The sequence below is a fragment of the Sphaeramia orbicularis genome, chromosome 4 (genome assembly GCF_902148855.1).
Source record: "Sphaeramia orbicularis chromosome 4, fSphaOr1.1, whole genome shotgun sequence".
NCBI classification, from domain to species: domain Eukaryota; kingdom Metazoa; phylum Chordata; class Actinopteri; order Kurtiformes; family Apogonidae; genus Sphaeramia; species Sphaeramia orbicularis.
The window spans coordinates 22,747,112-22,766,762 of NC_043960.1; the positions used below are offsets into that span (position 1 = coordinate 22,747,112).

General features: G+C 41.8%; 1 protein-coding gene and 1 long non-coding RNA gene across 10 annotated transcripts in view; one reads left to right on the forward strand and one right to left on the reverse strand.

Annotated features, from left to right (window-relative positions):
• The window catches only part of ephb3b (eph receptor B3b), an 87,008-nt gene that overhangs the window by 59,282 nt on the left and 8,075 nt on the right, over window positions 1–19,651 (reverse strand). The window lies entirely within an intron of this gene.
• LOC115417545 (uncharacterized) lies at window positions 2,962–18,318 on the forward strand. Its single transcript, XR_003935175.1, has 3 exons — window positions 2,962–3,156; window positions 17,746–17,974; window positions 18,095–18,318. It is a non-coding gene; the product is annotated as an uncharacterized LOC115417545 (long non-coding RNA).

Genomic DNA, 19,651 nt, shown 5'->3' on the forward strand with positions numbered 1-19,651 from the left:
CTCTCTGTCCACTTTCTCTTGTTTCCACGACAGAGATGCCGGCGTTGTGAGAGTGAGAAAGAAGACTATAAATGTTGAGTCTTTTACTACCTGGCGCTCAAGGCACAGTATGCAGCCACCGTTATTATCTCAACCGCTGTGCTGTTCTACAAGATAGTAAAAGATGAAACAGTACTGCGAGAAAGCGAGCTCGAACTGTCTGTGGACATGGACGAAAAGTGTGAAGTATTCCATTTCTCATGCCTCTCCTGTTTCATTTTACTGTATTTGGTCGGTAGAGATTAACACGAGTGAGGCTCTAAGCCCACTTTTATGCTCAGTCACCATCTCTCTTGGTTTTTCCTTTGCCTGTCTCTGCTCCTTTCTTTTTTGTAAAGTGGATAGGATTTGGAAAAATAGTAGCAAAACAAGAGTGTGACCACAGATTTTCGCAATCTCTTTCCCCAAATACCTGGTGCCACAACTGTTGCATTTAGACCAGAACCACTGGTGACTAATGCAAACACTCTCAAACTCTCAAAAGATCCCTCGCAAATTCTGTCTAGGTCTGCAGAGACAAAAAGGCACCTACAACTGGGAATTCCCATTGAATTCCACCCCCATGTGAAATGAGTGACAGTGACTCTGACATATGTATGTGTGCATTACACCAGAGAAAACCCAGACTCCAAAGACGGTACATACAAAGACATCTCCCTGCAACAAGCACACTTCAATACAACTTTGGCTTGTTTGCCTCAGGCGGAATGGTCTGGAAGCTTAACTGAGCCAGTTCACACAATGAAAACTGTCTTTGTGGGAGTGGCCCTTGGAGCTTAAGTGAATACCATGTATTTGAAGAAGCACTGGGTCAAATTCAGCTTGAAGCCTTTTTTTTCCAAAACTGTTGTCCTGTCAGTCTCCAGTAACCTGCGTTGATGGTGGAACTGCTTTAATACAAAACACGAATGCAGTCTCCTTGTGCTAAAAAAAAGAGTCTTTGTAGCCAGTTCCAATGAGCCAAATTTGACACTTGAACAAATAAGAGCCTACTAGTGTTTTCATCTCAGAAACTGTGTCAGTGCATATTAGCTGCGGGACTTCCCCTGACTCATACAGTGACAGAGTGTGATTTGGGACCTGTTACTGTCAGACACGCAGATAGGTAAGCTGGTGTGTTGGAAATGATACACCTCCACTGCACGGTGTTTATTATTATGACTGGGTTGTGTGTACGGTACACTGGCTTGTCATTAGATCTGACCTTGCTGACAACGGCAACACGGTGAAACACAATGACACGAAGAGCATCAAAGAGAAGAGAGGAAAGGGAGATGGAGAGGGTAGAAGAGGAAAAACGAGATGTAGAGAACAGAATCCAACACACGCACACCTGTGCAGTCTGACTCAGTTGCAACAGTGGAGCTTTCAGGAGTGCATGTGCAGCACTAACCCCCTTCTCGATGCATCAGCATTGTCTAACATAACCAGGCCTGTGCTTGTGTGTATACGTTTGTCTTTATGGGAGAGAAAGTGTGTGTGTATTTGTTGCAAAGCCCTGTATTGTGCCCAGAGTGAAGCACCAATCCTGAGTCAATGAGCCAGAGCAAAGCACTGGATGACCCAACCCTAACCCGGCCGCTCCCTCTGTGTCAGTGTGTGTAAGTTCATGTGTTTGTTAGGGTTGTTTGTCTGTGCACGCTATGTGTGTGAATAACACATCGGGCGATTGAGGTACACTGCAATATTCATGAGCATACAGCAAATTCGACACCTGCACAGTGACAGAAAATACACAATGAAAGAAACAAAGCATGGCAGATAAAGCGCTATATGCCTAAGCACAAAGACCTATTTCCATCAAACCAACAAACTGGTGGCAAATAGATGATAAAGGAAGACAGAGAGGCAGAGAAACACACACGCAAAAAAAAAAAAAAAAAAAAAGAAAGAAAGGCATTTTTAAAGCAAACAACCTCTGAAAGATTCTAGGACTGTACTGATGGCTTGCCTGATGGGTCTGGTTAAAAGAAAGAAAGAAAGAAAACCAGAACGACGAGTTAAAGGAGCACTCGTGTGACTGTGAGTTATTCCTGTGCAGCTTGTGTGACATTTCAGTTCCCGCTTTTAAATCCTGCGTTTGTTAAATGAACGAAAAGTAAGATTGTAGGTTTTAGGAGGGTTGAAGCAAACTGTGTAAATCAAGCAAATGAACATGTAAACTCACAACACACGTACAAAAAAAAACAGTGAGAGTGAAGCATGCAGATGTGGCAGGCAGCACTGGATCAGGGTACCACAAATGCACCGAGCGTTTTAATCCATCTTCCTAACACGCTTTCACTTTTTTTTTTTTTTTGCACTCATTTATTTTCAGTCTATTTCTTATCATCCCTGTGAAACGATGGCTCTTGTTCCCATGTTACCCTCTCTAGGAAGGGATACAGGTCTGACCTCTTTTCAAATGTCGTTTCCTTCTTTCTCTTCCCTCTTTCTTTCGTTGCCAATTTCTATATCTGAGCTTGTGTTTTCACGCTGCGCCGTGATGGATGTCACTTGCAGCGCACGGGGGAATGTTTTTCAACCTCCTACCGCTTACGAAGACTATTCAATTAGCGAGTCCCCGTTTGAATAACCTGAGGATTGCTTCGGTAAAGTGTTATTTATGATAGAGGTCAAATACTCTTGGAATTAGCATAACAAACACGGGTGGGGGGGGGGTGGGGGTGGCAGTGACATTTGTTTTCTCTGCATGCTCTGATTGTGTGAGAAAAAAAATTATAGAAAATAAGGGAAGATCTTATGCAGGCGAATACATGCTACAGTCACACACACACACACACACACATACATACGTGCACACATGCAAAGCCAACCCCTACATTCTAATCCCGTAATGACAGGGCAGGTCTAATAACAGGGGAGGGCACTGAAGCATTCGTCCCCACGGCCACATCCAACACACACATACACGCACACACACATGCACACACACAAGCACACACAGCACCCAGAGTTGCAAGCCTCTTAAAATATTTCTTTGTTCAAACAGACTTCTTAAAAGACAGAAAAAAGAGGAGAACTGAAGAAGAAAAGGGGAAGAAAGACTACTATTGAGAGGAAGGAATGCGCAGTCGTATTGCCGGGTTAAGTCCCAGGGCCGTGAGGAGCAGACAGGTGAGGGATTTCACTTGGATCTCGCCGCGACTACTTTGAGCTTTTTACCATGCTCGTCTTTGTTAGTGTGACCCCTCCAGATGACAACCTGAATGATACGGAACTGAACACCCCCGGGGAACTCTGAGATACGTCTCGACAAACGTGAAATACAGACAGGAGCTCACAGAAGAACTCCCGGAGGATAGTAACCAAAAGCTTTTTTGTGACGGATACCTGTCAGCTACATGCCCCTCCTAAAACAAAATGTTTTCTCCTCCTGTTAGGGTTAACTACCGTATGAATTACGATGACAGAACAAATTTTTCGCTTTTAGGCTCAAATGAATTTGTGAAATGCAATTTTCAGAAGCCTTAATAACTCCATCCCCAGAGTCAATGCCTTGGGGGTCTTTTCCACTAGTTTATCTTCCTCTCTTCTTTCCCTTGAGTTTCTTTTGTTGTTTTCTCCTACAGTCAAACAGACTAAGCACATGCAACCTGGCATGGGGTAGCCACTCCATTAAACACTGCGCAGCCTGGTTGCCAAACACTTGAGCCTCTGTTTAGCCACAGAAACACTGAAATGTGTCAACATGGAGAGCGAGGACCCCACGCTCAACTTATTAGCGCTATTAGCCTGATTGCTTTGTGTGCTATCTTTGTTGGCTTCGCTTTTGTCATTTAATGTGGAGCTGAGGCAGAGAAAGAGGAAGAGAGACACAGAAAGAGAGCAGGAGGAGAGATGCTATTCACATTCAAATGGTCCAAGCAGCCTTTTTGCCTTTGTGCGGGGCCAGAGTGCGATGATTAGGAGAAGTCCCCTCCATTTTATGGCAAGTCCTCCCCTTAGTACCCACACACACACACATATACACACTCACACGGTCACGGTAATTGGTTGCTGCGACATGGACAGGCCAAGGAGGTGATTCCTCTGTGGAATTCCTGAACGGACTTGCCTCCATTGACAACCCCCCGGTCCCCCATCAGCACACACACACATACACACACATGCTTCACCACGGTACCACTCAATGTCAGTCAAACCACAATGGATGTCACACAATAAGTTTGTCTAGTGTGTGTGCTAACAGGGTGACGCTGTCCCAACCTAGCAAACAAGCTCTTTTTTTTTCTACCTTGCTGTCTCTTTCTTCCTCCATCCTTGTCTTTTACTTTTTCTTCAGACTCTTTCACTCACCCAAACTCTTGTATCATATCTCCCTTTGGGTACAGTTTAATGAACACAAGTCTTCGCCCTCTACATTTGTCCACTCGGCCCCTGCCCTCAATTATTATCCACTCGCTTAAGTATACCTTGGGGACACTTCTGGTTGCATACATTTTGTTTCTGGTTGCCTTTTTTTTTGCCACATTTTCCAATTTTTTTTCAACATGGCCTTTTGTGTCTGCCCAGGCAATTTCTGACAAGCAGCTCTTACCCGATGATCCTAGAACTTAGAGGTAAACAAACAAAAACAAACACAACCATGTTCTTTTCTGTCAAAGGCTTTGAGAGAGCAAAACACAGCGGTGCAAAGCGGCAGAAGTGGAGAAAGAAAACGCTTTGATTGCAGGAAGGAGGACATTGTGAGCTTGTACAGCTGCTTTTTGAAATTACATATACTGTATATGTATGTGTGAGTGTGGAGAAAGGGGAAAGAGGGAGAGACTGTGTCTACGGCAACTGAGGGAGGTATTGCCTTTTTTTTTTTTTTTTTTTTTTAAAGCCCTTAAAGTCTAGTCTAGTTCCTGTACCGCCGATGGAATGGGCCTCTTTGTCTTCCCCCCTCCCTCCCTCTTTTCTTTCTCTCATCTCCCTCTCTCTCTCTTCTCTCCCTCTGTTTCTTTCTACCCCTCCCTATCCTCTTCTCTCACTAACTCTCTTAATTACAAAGTACAGGGGATCTTACGTACAGGTAGCCCTAAGGGCAGCTGTCTACAAACCAGGTGTGCCTCACAGAGTGTGTGTTTAAATCCATGTGCGTCAGCATATGTGCGCTCTGTGTGTGTGTGACTGATCATGCGTGTGCCGGCGTGAGTCATCAGTGTATATGTAATGTAAGTGGTTGGAAATCAGCCTGTTTGTATATTTTTGTTTATTGCTTTGTCACTTTGCCTTTGACCCATGCCCTGAATCTGGAAGACATGAAGCCTATTTTATGCCTATGTCATCTATTATTTTTTGTGTGTATGCCCAGTTTTTTCTCTTCTTTTCATGAATTGTAGTTAACCACCCATACCTTCACTCTTTGACACAGTATTCACACTTCTTTGTTGGGTTCATTGAGTAGCTTTGTGTTCAGTTGCTACCGAGTATTAAGTCACAGACCATTGATAACCAGCAGTGACAACATCACACATGCACAACCAAATGGAGGTCAACCCATTAGCACTTGGTTTATTGGCGAACTGCTATCTGACAGAGTGATTCTCAATGTATCTACATTTAATCTGAAGTGAAGTTTCCCTATATTTCATTATCTACTCAGGCCATTTTATTATTTTTTCCATGTGCATTAAAATGCTGGTGTAATGACAGCGCAGCACAATGTCCTCACATCCACTTAAACTTAACACTGACTGACAAGGTGACTCTGGCTGAGCATTTGAAAAATCTGAAAAACTGCAACCTCTTACTTACCAAACTGTGAGATTTGCACTTAACATTGTGTGCTCCGAGAGGAATGCAAAACCTTTTGTTCACCGTTCATAACATTCCTGACTCTTTTCTCATTATATCTCTTCCTGCCCTTTTGCTGAACATGAGTATAGTTATTGTTAACATAAAGGCCCTGCTCTTCAAAAATGGCTGATGCTGAATATTGTCACTTAATAAGAGACTTCTTGTCTTGTGAACAGCAAACCACCTCTTCTTCTCCATCTTTTTTTTTTTACAGTCCTGACTCACTTACTGATGGGAAGTTCACTGAGCTTCATACCATATTCTGAAGGAGTCATTCCGGCCCCTGCTGATTTACAGCACAGAGATGTTTGGCCTTGTCATCTGAAATCAAATTAGGGCCTGCAGCGCTTTAACTCCCCTCGCATTGGAAACTAAAGTCGGGGGCCTCATATTTGATGCTGACATCATCTGCCACATTTACAGTAAATGAGAAGGCTGTCTGCAAACATCTACTTCCCATTCTGACTTTGTTTAAAGAATCAAATTAGCCCCTATATAAGTTATAATAGTTTTTTTTGCATTCATTCTGCAAAGTTTGTCATATTTGGGACATGTTTCGCCTTTAAGATAACTTATGTTGCTCATTTGCGATACGATTCATTTTAAAAGGGTGTCAGACCTGCCTGTACATTAACCACCACCAGGCAATGGGCACAGAACCAGATTTCTGTAGGGACAGAGGTTGTTTACATCACCCATCATGGAAAGTATTGCCTCAACCTCTGCCATAAATTAAGCACTTCTTACTTACTAGTATCCAGGAAAGTCTTCAGACCTCCTTATTTATGTTTTACTGCATTTCATAATTCAGTCTTGGTTGTGTTTTTTTTTTTCCTCTAATAAAATTCAACATCAAACACTGATAGTAAACGGCCTTTAAGCATAACCCCCATGTTATGAATTGCATTGCTGAGTAAAAAAGGGGTGACTTGTGCAGAATGTGCAGCTGCGTGAGACGCCTAGATGCCATCATCTGATTTCCTAGTGAATGACTCAGCCAACTGCAACTGAAAAATGCAAACAAGCGAGCTAGGAGTAGGTTCACCGTTGCCCCAAGGATCTCCATATGGAAATACAATCTCAATGTTGAGTTTTCAGGGGATTTGTGATTGTGTGTTTCCCTGCATTCGTGAGAATGAAAAAAGGGGAATGAAAGTGTAATTCTGCCATCAATTTATAGGTGTGTTGGTGCATATATATGTGTTTGTGGGTTACTATAGCTGTTTATTTCATTCTGTTACACCTCATGTTTCCCGGGAGACAGAAATACCTAGAAAGTGATTCATATTTAAAACAGAGAGTGATGTAACTGCAACCTCAGAAAACTCTGATTTAATTTTCTGTTGCACAGATAAGAATATACATCACATGCACAAAAACACACATAGATACACAATTATTCCTCTATAAAAACACTTCTCTGACACATAACAAGCAGCCTACACACCTCATAACATGAATTACACCATAACTTTGCTTTCAACCACCTCTATTATAACATAATAAGTAAAACTACACTTTATGTCTTTGATTTAGAGGTTGCAGCATTTTCCGTGTTCGTCAGCTTTCAGTTGTAGAAGGAAAGATTAGCAGATACTAGTCTTCTGAAAATCTACACAGTAAAACAAAGCTCAGCAAGAAAAGTAAATCTGCCTTTTGTAATGAGCCATGTTTTGAGGTCAGCAAATATGGCAAATAATTTTGCATTAACATGATTTTATCAATCAGTTTATCTAGTCAAGGAAAACAGCGCCTCATTATTTTAAGTGGAGTCTCTTAGGTTACTAAATAAAACTGATTATTAAGTCTGGTATCAAGTAAAACTAACTATTCTGCATAAAAAAATGCAAATTTTGGAAATTCTACATCAGATAAAAAAGCTAATAATCAAGAAATGTGTGCCCAAAGTCTCCTCCAGCTCAATACAGTAGAAACTCAAAGGAAATAAATTTAAAATATGGTTTTATTAGCAGAGATAAATGAGGGTGAGGCGACTAGATGCAGACAGGAAGAAAGAGAGATTCCCAGCGTTGGGTGTGGCTGTTTGTAATGAAAAAAAAGGAAAAAAAAAAGTCGTCCAGTACACACTCATTTGTACCAGTGTTCCCTCTAACTCTCCATAGATTTCAGCACAAGCATGAAGGGAAAGGAATCAAGGAAAATCAGGAGGAGGGAAAGGGGGAAGTAAGAGGTGGGAGTGCAACAGAAGAGAAGAGATATTCAAAGTAGAGACAAAGGGAGGAGGAGAGGGGGCAAAGAAAAGAAAGAAATAGGAATGAAAAGGAAGGGGGGACAATAAGGTAGCAAACAAGGGCACAAGAGGGAGGAGAGAACGCTGACGAGAGAAAGGGAGGCAAGGAAAAGGATGGAGAGCCGGTACACACTGTCTTGTATTCCCCACAGCATTCTTTCACTGCCACTGTGTTTTTGGCATGCTGACATACAGCGGCCTAAAGAGACTAGGTGTGTGGATAGTGTCTGCGATGGCTTGTGTGTTTGTGTAAGACTGAAGTGTGTGTTTAACATAGAGTCTGATGGGAACTGTTTTTTTTATTTTTTCACTGCTTTACTGAGGCCCCAGAAAGCTGTCATGTACATCACTGCTTCCCCCGTTTTTGTTTTTTTTCCTCCTCTCCTCTCCTCTCCTCTCCTCTCCTCTCCTCTCCTCTCCTCTCCTCTCCTCTCCTCTCCTCTCCTCTCCTTCCATATTCCCTCTGGCCTTTCTCTGCTCCACTACCCCTCTGCCAACCGGAGTGTCCATTCATAACAGCTCGATAGCTTTGGCAACAGACAGTGTGGAAGACAGCAACAGAGATTTACAAACTAAATAGCTATATGAAAATGTGATAGCAGAAACGTGTCCTTGGGGAGCTATGATGAGTGAATTTGAAAGGAAACATTTCATCAGTAGCGAGAACTGCGCTTGTGTGTTTGCGTGCACACACTCACCCCTGTGAATGAATGAGTATGGCTTGTATGGGTGGAAGCTGGTGATTATCTAAGTGTCTCACAGGCAGCAGAAGCATAAACACGCACAAATACACACATGCAGACACACACATACATAGACATTCACTCACTTTGGTTCAATAGGGGGTGGGCTATTGTGCCGCTTGTGCTGGCGAGCTTGTGTGTGCAGTTACCTCACAGCTCTAATAACAGGTTTCAGACAATTTTGTGTGTCAGCAATGGCTGACTCAACAAACAACACTCAATCACATGGGAAGACAAACCCATACTGTACACTTACATAATGCTAAAGCATACACATTATGCACAGGGCATTAATTAAACAATAAAAACATAAGCAATAACAAACAAGAAAATGACACACACAAGCAACAACACACACAAACACACACAAACACACATACAAATCCTGTTTGTTCACTGGGGGTGTAGCCTAGAAAGAGCTGGAACTGGGCATTGAATAAAAGCCATGGCTTTTTGAATGGCTGAGCACCATAAGAAAGGGGCTTAACACCCAGCTTTGCCATTCTGTTTCAATAGCCTCTCTCTCTTTCTCCCTCTCTCTCCCTCTCCCTCTCTCGACCATTGTTTCTCTTAATACAGTCTCCCCTAATACAGTCATCCACCAACATATCAGATCACCTTACAATGCACTTTTAGCACAGCATGTAATGATTGTGTTGAATCTAATTAAAGATGGATACTTCCTGTTACACCCGGAACAGCTGCCTGTGTGTCTGCAGTGAGGGGCAAAGCCCCAGTGCGGTCCACATTTTCCACATGCCAGTGGCTTCCAATTACTTTAAAACAGTTTAAAAAATACCGCAGTTGTAGAGACCAAAACTCTTTGAGGTTTTCTTGTTTCTTTTCTGCTTCTCTTCGGAAACTTGCACAGAGAGGATAAACAAAAAACAGTGCAGAAATAGGAGCTGGGGACTACCCTATTAGTGTGGACTCCAACTACACACGCTTAAAGCTGTCTTTAGGCTCATCTAGCAACCACTGATGATTTATGAAGATGTTGCAGGGTAATTATCAAGTCAATTATCACCGCCAGTCATGTTAATTTCCCAGGTATGCCCTCGTTTACCTGTGAGGAAGAATATGGGAGGAGGCATGGAAAAAAAAAAAAAAAAGAAAGAGCAAAAAATGGCAGATGGGGAATTGTAGACGATGAGTAATTATGTTCTACCCCCACCACCCACCACCACCACCACACATACTCATCATCGCACCCCCACTCCCCTTGTCCTTTCGTTTCAAAAGAATATGGATAAGGAGGACCAGGTGACACGAAAACCCTGCAGGGAGACAGGAGTGTCTCACATCCGCTTGTTAGGAAGGCAGAGGGCTTGTAAGAGTTTACCTGCCTGTCCAGTCATTAGCCATTCAGGTCAAAGACACAAAGAACAAAAGTGAGGCTAGGGCAGTTAAATCCAGGAATGCAACCTGCCAGGTCACGGATCTGCAGACCCGTGGGAGGAACACACTCGCATGCACACGCCCTGTCTTTAACAACCATGCAAATCCACACACGCAGATCATATGAAAGAAAATTTCTCTTTCTTTAGAACACACACTGAAAGTGGGGGAGTGGCATTTATGCAAAACAATTAAAATCTTAATACAACATAGTACTTGTACACAATGACCGAAATGTACTCACACAGCAGATGCCATTTATAAACACCTGAGCAGATCATCCGTTTTTTCCATTACAAATTATTACCTCCCTTCTCCTATTCATATGTCATCTGTCTCTATTATTGTGACAAAAATTTATTCTTTGCACATATGGGTACCACTCCTATTCCCGTCATTTTCTTCTCCCGAGGTGTGTGAATGTATTAAAGTGATAAGTAACAGCTTTGGAGTTTCAGAATGAAGTAGTTACCACCCAGAAAACGCTTGGCAGTAAGAGTGCTCTCTTGCACAGGATAACTGGACAGAACAGCCTAATTTCTGTCTGAATTTTCCAGTCTGAGCACTTTGGACAACATTTAATGGTCTGCGATGACAAACAGCTGAGGATTGATTACGGAAAAGGGTTTATATATTTATTTTATGGACTGGGCTTTTATTTAATTTATAAAGCCGGTGGTGACAGATAAATGTGTTTATTTGTTATTTGGCATCATTAACTTAGACTAAGAGGTGCAGGGGAAAGATCTTTATTATTTATGGTTGTTTTGGATTAAGATGCCACATACCAGCAAATGACTGGATGAGATTAATCATGTTGATCTGTATAACAGTCTATCACTGGCTTTGTTTCTCCCTCCCTGTCTTCCCCTCCCTCCTTCTACTGAGATCTTGTTGGACCTGCATTCTTAATCGCCACTGAGTTAATTAATCTCACACTTTGCTGCTGTAATAACTTGACTTGTTAGACCTCCTCTGTGCAAATGGACTTTGCCTCTTTAGCAGCTAAAAGCCACAGTAATGAGCCAGCCAACAGACCAGCACAGAGACAGAGAGCTCCAGGACCATTCATAAGTAGCATAAAAAAAACATGGCAGTGTCATTGCCAATGTCTGCTTGACCCTACGTATACATCACATTTACATTTTAGCATTCAGCCTACATTCTCCATATTACATACAGATCTTATACCAATGCTGCAAGCAACCTAATGGATCACAAAAAGCTGGGATCTGCTCTAACACTCAATACATGTGACAAAATCTGTTGAAGATTCAATCCCATTAAAAAAAAAAAAAAGCCAAAAAATTGGGACATAGAACTGTTTTTGTGATGACTTCCAAATGGATTTATCTCTACACCTGATCTGTCCTGAGTGATTCAGCACAATTTATAATTTAATCCTCTGCATTGTTCAGTGAGAAGTACTTTCCTATGCTTAATTTTTTGACCGTGAAAATGTTCATAAGTCAATTCAAAGGTTATTATATCAGAACAGAGAAAACTGAAGAAAAAGTGGCTTTTTCAGCAAAATATATTTAAACAAGCATCTTCAACCACTGTCATTGGTGAATCGGTCTTTATAGAAGATGACGGTGATTTCTTGTTCAATACAGAGCCTCTGAATGTCCAAATGGGTCATATCTGAAGACAATGAAAAGCTGAGAAAGTACATTTTACCCGAATTATATTAATTTAATGATAGTTCAGTGCTTCAAAAGTTATTAAACATTTTATATCAGTAGATGCTTTTCTTTGGCGGTGGCTATTTGGGTCTTTGACGGTTACCTGAATGAAAACTATGATGATAGAAAACCTCAATCCTCCATAATACATTACATGAATCTGGTTTTTATAACTTTAAAAGCACACTACACAAGGATTTATAACACAATAAAATATGCTATTTTATTCTGCAAAATTGCATTTTGTTGCTCTATTTCTGCTTTTTTACATGTATTATGCCATAGAAGTATTTTTTTTTTATTATCATTATTTTCTACTCTACTATATGAGAAGTGGAGGAAGAAAATACTGATGTGAGTCAAGTAAGGATGAAAGGAAAAAGTTACATTCACAGAGAATCTTTCAGAATCCACACTCTGTCTTTCATCAGCTCAGCATTATCTGGTCAATCTCATGGTCAGAGATTGGTGTTTTCCCAGGCCTTATTAAATATTAATGTATTTAACCTATGGAGAAACCACCCGATAGATAGTCACAGCACAGAATCCAGGCTCTGGGCAATTAAAAGAAATTGACGGATGGACAGACAGACATCCAAGGCTGCTAGGGTCCATATGGCAGGGGGCTTTCAGAGGCCCACTCCAATTACATAAAGACCTCTGTGCATTGGCATAACACACACAGGGCCCCAGACAGCAACAGCAGAGACAGAAGGAATAAATCATACAGTGGTTAGCAACACACACATACACACACACTGACACATCTATATACTGTACACATACACATGCACAGACAGATAAACTGGCAAGGACACAAGTCACAAAAACCGACACCGGCTCTACACACACACACACACACACACACACACACACACACACACACACACACACACACACACATACACTCTACTACTGACACAAACTAAATGGGCTTTATATCTTTTTCCAACATACACACAAACATAAACTCATCCTGTTTTGTCCCAGTGTGATGGATGTCTAAGTAATTTCACCATGATTACAGAACCACTTGCATCACTGATCTAGGCTCAAGGACCTTCACACACTTCAGTAGCTCCACTAAAACCAAAGCCAGCTACCTGTCCTAGAGTTTATGCCTAGACTCCTCTTTCATTTGAAAGTACCCTGTTGTCCTTAAAGCCCCTTAACAGCAACATAAATCTAAGAAACAAACTGGTTGTACATCAGGGCCAGAAAGGTGTAGGGGGACACAAACTAAACAGGAAGTGAGGTAGGTTGAACCGTTCATGGTTAAATCACGAGGATGAAATGAGATTAAGGAAGGAACGTGGAGCTCTGGATTAAATATGCTTTCTTGTCAAGCTGTCTTCTCTATATAAAATATATACAGTGGATATGTTTTCATATTGTCATTTCTCTACTTCTCCATCCCTCTGTCATTCTCTTGGGATCTGTAGGAGGAATATGGGCTACCCTAGCTAATGTATTATTCACCCTTCATTGATGTGTAACTAAAGCTGGTAGTTAGGGGGAGCAGGGTGTCACCAATTACCCCACACCACAACTACCTACACACACACACACACACTGAAGCTTTAGCCGCAATGCCGCCAGCCATCCATTGATTTATGTGCTGACACACAGTGCACGTATGCGCACAGAAACACATGCACACATTTTCCTGTATCTAAAACACTGATTTCCATCTTGACTCATTGTGCATCTATTTATGTGTGTGTGTGTGTGTGTGCAGGGATATAAAACACCACCTGGGAATTTAACAGGACGACATAAGTATTATAGAGGTGTTCACCAGTAGCTGTGTATGTATGCTTCACCAATAAACCAAACACAAGTTTTATTGTGGCTAGGGAGAAACAAGCAACTGCGCTGAATATAAATATGACGTATGTGAACGAGAGAGGTTGATTGGAAGTAGATCAAAAGGTCAGACTTTTGTTTATGCTGCACTTTACAGGGGTCATTGGTTAAAAAGGTCAAACGATAGGAATAGTCAATGGCTGATCTATATCACTTAACCTCTGTCGTCTCAACAGCCCGGTTAGGTTTGGATTAATATTAGGTTTGCATTAATTATACACTGTAAAAAAAAAGAGAGAAGACGAGGTTGCAAAAAGGTTTAAGTAGCTTCCCTTTTACTTGTCTGGTTCTCTTTGTTTTCCCACAGTGTTACATGTAGATACTCAGATGTACAAGTGCACGCAAATATGAAGAATGTGGTTACGCAGCATTGGATTTCTCAAAGAAGCAATGTTTAACTTTTTTTTATAAGTTACTTAGAAGTTTCCCCACCTACCCACCTGCCTTATTGTGATCCTTATAACATAGCCTGAAGCAAACATAGCTAGTTAAAAAATAACAATCCCAATGTTTATGCCTAAGCTCAACCATTAGCACAAGTGCTCAGCTGGGTTCAGTTCTGTTGTGGCCTGTGGCTAAAAATTCTGAAGGGAATAAACAACAATGAGGTGCTTTTTTTTTTTCTTCCTCTTCAACTGCAGGAATGAAATGTACAGCAAATATCTGCATGTTTCCATTTGTCCGTACAGTTTGTGTGTGTTCTATGTATCTTTAACAGAAAAGCCAGACCTCTTGGTGGTCCGAGTGAGCAAGGTGGGGTTGGTAATGCTCCAACCGCAGGGTGTGGATTAGTTCTGACCTGATTAGTCATCGGCCCTGACCCTGAACCAGCCAAAGAGGGTAGAATACAAATGAATCCCCAGGGCCTTTGCGCAGTAAATCTGACTTGGGACCAGTGTTTATAGGATTCAAACCACACCACACAAGGCCACAGCGGATGGGCTCACCGACCCTGAACAGTGACTTCATCATTGAAAGGAAGGGGAAAAAACCTTTTGGGCAGGGTGTTTGCACGACTGATTGGTAGTTGGAGTAATTACATGATCAGAGTTATAGGAATGATGTCATTTTTCATTCAGAAAGGTGTTATAAAGTCAACAGTGCACATATGTTACTTTTCCAAGCTTGCAACAAAACCATGTTGAAGTGGAAAAAAAAGGCTGAGTTAAATCTGCACAGCTCTGAGAGAGTGTTAATATTTTACCAAGATACGTCCTACTGTTCTGTTCCTTCAGGTTCTCTTCTATATCTAATAAGTGTAAAGACTCAACACATCCAGGCTGCTCTATGCTTGGGTTAATGAACAGGTGAGGAATTACTTAGACAGACGGAGATGGAAATTGATTTTTTTAAGTGTTGCCTCATTATCCCATGTGGGGCACTTTACCCAGTGCCACAGAAACACAACACCAGACAATGTGGGTTGTGTAACGTCAAGGTCATATTGGTGTTACAGTTCTGTGTGTGCATAAACAGAATAGGGATTGGTGGTCTAGGCTAAATTTGTATAGATTGTCTAGAAGTAAGGCCATTAGTGATGGACTAATTAGGGAAGACCAAGTGGGCTCCGGTATCGGTGGAAGCCAAGATTCATAAATAAGTAAGTGCAAGGGCAGCTTGGTCGCTTAATTAACAAAGCGTGAAAAAAGGGTGTAAATCCCGAGAGGCCCAAACCCAAGCTGGTTCCAAGGATGGGCTATCAGCAGCAATCCTGTCTGTCTAGATGGCATTGATTGATGGCAAGCCAAATTGAATCTCTAATCATCACCATCCTTTTAGTTCCTGCATCCCTGGAGATTTACAGAGGCCAAAAGTGGCACAGGAGGTATTGCTTTAGTCTCCCTTTCCTGACATTAGCGGCATAAACATTGCAACCCCCTGCAATCTTTCCGCCCTGTTCACGTTGCCATACCATCTGGCCAGGGGTTATCTGACCCCTCTGTGTGTTCTTGCTCACACTTTCATGTCTCTGACCGTTGTTTTCACACTCTGAGCTGTTCAGCTAAGGTATTTAAAACCCTGACACTTTATGCATCTCACACTTAGACTCCCTTTGCCACCTATAGCAGCATATTAGGTTGCAGCCTCCTGGTACACTCTAGCCTGTTTTTTCTGAAGCTATTTCCTTTGCACCATTATTATTCTTTTTTCCTCCCCTTTTTTATTGTCCAAACTGGCAGAGAAGTATGTGTTGTGTAGACAAAGTTTGGGGAGTCAGTGACACATTGAAAAAAAAGTGCAAATCTGACCTGTTAGATGTAAGTGTCAGCTTTGGCACCTGATTTTTTTTGTTCCCCGTTTTTGTATACAGAGCACCATTTGGTGTTGGTGAGATACAGGAAACAGTTTCAGACAGTGGAATTAAGGGGCGAAGACATGCTTGGCCTGTTTTTTTTTTTGTTTTTTTTAACCGTAGATGCTCTCAATATACAATGGGGGAAGTGATCTCGACTGTCAAGACCTTATCAAGTAGTAGACAACAACAAAGGGTCTCAGCAGTAAATAGCATCTGTCTCCCTGCTTTTTACTGTTGCTGTTGGGGTTTTGATATCAGAAGGGCGTGAGATAGCAGGGAAAGGAAAATAATACTGCAATTAAGACCTACTGTAGCGCTGATAAGGAGGGGTCACAGAAGAGGGAACTGAAGAGAGGCAGAACGCAGAACGATGGACAAAACGGATGGGATGAAACAACAAAAGGTGAGAATGACAGTTAAAGAGAGGGGGGCGGAGAGATCATAGACTCAGACCGAAGCTGGGAAAGAGACAAGGCCAAGGACAGCGACAAGGTGGTGAAAAAAGGGAAGGTAAACAAGAAATAAAAGAAGTCTTTGTCCTGCTTAAAGCACAACCTTTCGGTCCGTCTTCTATGGCAAGCCAAAGTGCCAAGCTGTCTGGCTGGCACAATACATGAGAAGACCTTGATGTTTGCAGTGTCTGACTAAATTGATCTAAATCACCTCTGCAGTTATACAACACCAGACTTCCTCTGATTGAAGGACAATAAAACATATTCTTGCTTTTTAACTGCATGTCTACCTGAACCAAACGTAAACTTTCCCACCGTGTAAAAGTGTATCCTTAAAACATATCATCAGGATTTTGGAGAAGATACCAAGCTAAGCCTCCTGTGGAGCAACAAGTCGAGTCAAGTAATTTTAAAAATGTATACAGCCCAAAATTTCAAATCACATTTCAAGTCTGCTTCCATTCTGTATTATATAGATGGAATTATATGGAGTTTATTCCAAGAAATCCAATATAACCATGATGCTCAGTTTAACATTAAGAAATTTGTATTTGTTTGCTCATTCCCTTCACTTTCGTGCAACTTTGTAATTATCATTTCAATGTACCACTTCTTCATCTATTCTTGAAAATGTGGCATTGTGTTACTATTGATCAGCACTGGCCTACTTATCAGATTCATTCAAATTTGTCCTGGTATTCTAAGAATGATGTGTGTACGTTTGAGCAAATAAACATTATAGATACTTGCAAAAGGCAGTGTCTCTTCCCATGCACAATCTTTAAACTGGGAGGAAACCACATGCTGCAGAAGTACAGATCTGGGTGACAGACTGATGGCAAATGTCCAAGTCAGAAGATTACTTTCTCAGCTCAGATGGACCTCACAATTCCTGCAGCCACTGCTGTTCTCTTCCTAAACCCGTTCACACTTCTTCCTCCTCTTTTGCCTATTACCTGTCCTCCTCTAACCCTTGCTCCCCTAAGATCAACTCAATTGACCTTGGCTCCTTGCAACAGCTCAGCAACTTCCATTCTGCATAGTTGCTTCTCTCAACACCTTTTCAAATGAACTGACTGGAAAATACGCAGAACTAAGTGGCTTTCTGAAAATGAGAACCCACTATTTTTACCTCCCCCTCTTTCTCACTCTGCACGGCCTCATGCATGCACACACATCCAACTTTGAGGCGCTTTAATAACTGATAACCTCTCTGACTTTGACTCGGTAGGTGTCGGAATGGAGCATGGCGAGAGTTGGACCCATCATACACATCACTCAGCTAGCCAAGGTAGAAGCTCAAACAGCAGAGCGGGGGCAGTTTTACGCATCATGGCAAAGACGGGGCATCCCTGGAAGTGAATGAGCTTGCACCTGGCGAAAATCCACCACCTGCTACTGCATCTCTGGTCTTCCCATGATGTTGGAATCCACACTGCTAACACACTAGCCTCACAAAGGTAAAAGGAAGGTCAGATACCATGAATAAACTCCAAAAGAAGACGTCTTGGCTTCTTGATCTTTTTTTAATCCCTTTTCTCTCTTTCATTTCACACACATGCATACACGCTGCTACACAGCATCAAAACGCCATATTTCTAGGGAGCCAAAGCGGATAAGAAATGAGGAGTCTTTGAACTGTCTGGATGTTTCAAGCCCCTTCTTCTCCTCTCCATCTATGAGCCCCCCTGCTGCTTAGTTGGGACAGGGAGAAAGGGGCTGATCGATGGGGCCTGACAGCAATGAAATGAATGGAACCAGCTGATTGACTCATTAGTGGAGGAGTGAGGGGATGTGAGCTCTGACCATTTGAACTGGGGGTGGTTGTAGGGATGTAGGGATTGTGTGGGGGTTTGCGTGAGCACCGTATAAGTAATGTGTGTATGCATGTGTATGCCTGTGTAATTAAGCAACTGTCACTATATGTGTGTGTTAAGACCATGTGTGTGTGAGCTGAGAGGTCAGAAGGAATTTCCATAGGGTGTGAGAGGGGAAAGGGAAGCTGTTTATGGCCTGACTTGGCACAGAGGGAGGGGGTCGGCCTGTATTGTCCGGCGCTTTCATCTGGCTCACCTCAATTAGTCTTTCACAGCACTTGTTGTCAAATCCCTGATAAATCACAGCTAACAATCACTATGTCACTGGCACATACACACAAAATTAAAATAAGCTTATTTATATACATTGCATGTGCTTAGATTTAAAGGTGAAGAAAAAAATATTCAAAAGTTCATGTTACAGAATGGAAAAATGGGTAAATAATATAAATCATAGCAAATTAATGAACTCAGACAGTTGCAGTTGGTTGCATCTTGTCAAAAGGAACAAATGAACTTTAGGAACAGCAGCTCCTTGAACTAACTAAAGCTGATGGTAAAACCCACAGGGTGGCCTCCCTTCCCTTCCCTGTCTACTGAAAACACCTTATGAAAACACTTGCGCTCACAGAAGCGGCGCTTTACAGCTCTTTTCAGTCTCCAGTTTTACCAAATGGACAGGTGTTTAAGTCATAAAGACCAAAGCCTACACCTACACATTTGCCCCTTAGAGATGCTTGCCTTTACAAAGCTACTTTGTCTTACTGACCTCTTTCAGCTTCTTCTAATTGTCCTCTAAATATGGCACCCACTTAAATATTAAAGTCACTGTGTCACTGAGTCTCCATTTCAACTTGTACTGAGGTTAAATAAATGCTCCACACAGCTGGTAGTACCTCCAGGAGGCTGCAGCATGGAACCATGGGGATTATGTAAATAACTTGACAAAAGGTCATATGTGATTGCTACTGCTGCCACTGAAATGTAGTGGATTCGCTGTGTATAAGCTGTGCCGAAGACAGTATGTTAAAGATGTTAGTGTTAGCATTGATGAGAAAGAGGGGCTATCATTTAAAGTTATTGTGGTTTTTCAGAAGACAAGGACTAAAAGGGAGAAAAATGTTATAAATCTAGGGAGTCTGCTTATCTCTGTACCTTTTAAAGTGTATAGGACGAGAAGTTGGAAAAAATAAGGCCTGGAACACTTAGTCAAACCTCTTACCAAGTAAAATATACACTGTTAAAACACTTTGATCCAACGCATGAATTATTATTAATTACGGTAGGTATTTAAGCTTGTGACATTCTGCACAACTTCAG